This window comes from Aplysia californica, unplaced genomic scaffold, assembly GCF_000002075.1.
Source record: "Aplysia californica isolate F4 #8 unplaced genomic scaffold, AplCal3.0 scaffold00717, whole genome shotgun sequence".
NCBI lineage: Eukaryota > Metazoa > Mollusca > Gastropoda > Aplysiida > Aplysiidae > Aplysia > Aplysia californica.
The window spans coordinates 28,962-30,310 of record NW_004797987.1 but is presented as its reverse complement, the minus strand read 5'-3'; the positions used below and the strand labels follow the sequence as shown (position 1 = coordinate 30,310).

The window sequence follows — 1,349 nt, the reverse complement described above, 5'->3', positions numbered from 1 at the left end:
AAAAAAAAAACCACAACAAAAAACAACTCAACAACTTTTTTAAAAAAAACATGTCTCAGTGTAACGGACAAGCCCACTGCGTGCCACGAGAAGGTACAGACACTCTAAAAATCGAATTAACCCTATCCGTCCGTCGCGTTTTTCTGTCTTAGCAGTCTGTCAAAATGATTTTTTTGAGAAATACTGAAAGTTTCAAAGCGATCTTCGTACTAGAAGTATTCTGAAATGTGAAGAATACAACCCCGGAGGTACAAAATGACTCCGGGCGTATGTGAAGAATACAACCCCGGGGGTACAAAATGACTCCAGGGCGTTCGGATAGGGTTAAAGACACGGACATCCATCTATTTATCCCAGTGCTTGAAATGTTGTTCCAAGTGAGGTCAAAAATACGTGGCGCAACTAATTCCTAAACTATCGAGACTTTCCAAATCTTTGCACAGTGACTTGTATCAATTTCTCTGAACAAATTTTAATCTCTCTCTTGCCCCCCCCCCTCTCTCTCTCTCTCTCTCTCTCTCTCTCTCTCTCTCTCTCTCTCTCTCTCTCTCTCTCTCTCTCTCTCTCTCTCTCTCTCTCTTTCTTTCTTTCTGATGTGCGTGTGTGGTGATATTCTGAGACGAACCGTACTCTGCTGTTTGATAGAAATTTCAGCTTATCGTCTGTTGCAGACTGGCTGTAAATAATGGGCAAAGTTTTAACCGTGATTTATAATAAAATTTTAACAAGTTCAATTACAAAGATTTTTATCGAAACCGTTTTATCAGAGACATGTATTCTGCAAACGTTTAACACACATTTTCATGTTTCACAAAATCCTATTTCCGCTTACTTGTTGATGTTAAAACCCGGATTTGCGAATCGGGGTGGCAATTGCGGTAACTGTTAGTAATGGAATCAAAGTGAGACGAAATCGAGTAGGACGGGAACGGGTATAAGAAAATTCAAAAATAAATATTGTGGGACGAAAACGGGTTCTCCTGTGCTGAAATGAATACAAAATCCCAGCAGCCAGACTAAGGTACTCAATATAAATGGGTTCCTGCATGGGAATAGAACTCGGGTCATGTGCATGAGACGACGGAGCACCTAACTGCTATACCACATACGCCGGTTAGGAACATCTGACCAGTTCAGAAGTGCCCAACTTAGAAGCAGAACAAAAACGAAGCTTAGGTTTCTCCTTCCCTTACAATTATTTGACGTAACGTTGACTGCTTGTATGGATTGAGAGAGGGTGTGCTTTGTGATTTACACATCTAATGGAAATCTATCAAAAGGAAACTTTGGCCCCAACAGGATATGGCCCTACAAACAATAAATTGAGTACAGTTGAAATGCTGTCTTTT

The 1,349-nt window shown here is 40.5% G+C and overlaps 1 protein-coding gene across 1 annotated transcript in view; it reads left to right on the top strand.

The window, feature by feature from the left end:
* LOC101850283 (dynein heavy chain 10, axonemal) overlaps window positions 1-1,349 on the top strand; it is a 19,085-nt gene that overhangs the window by 635 nt on the left and 17,101 nt on the right. The window lies entirely within an intron of this gene.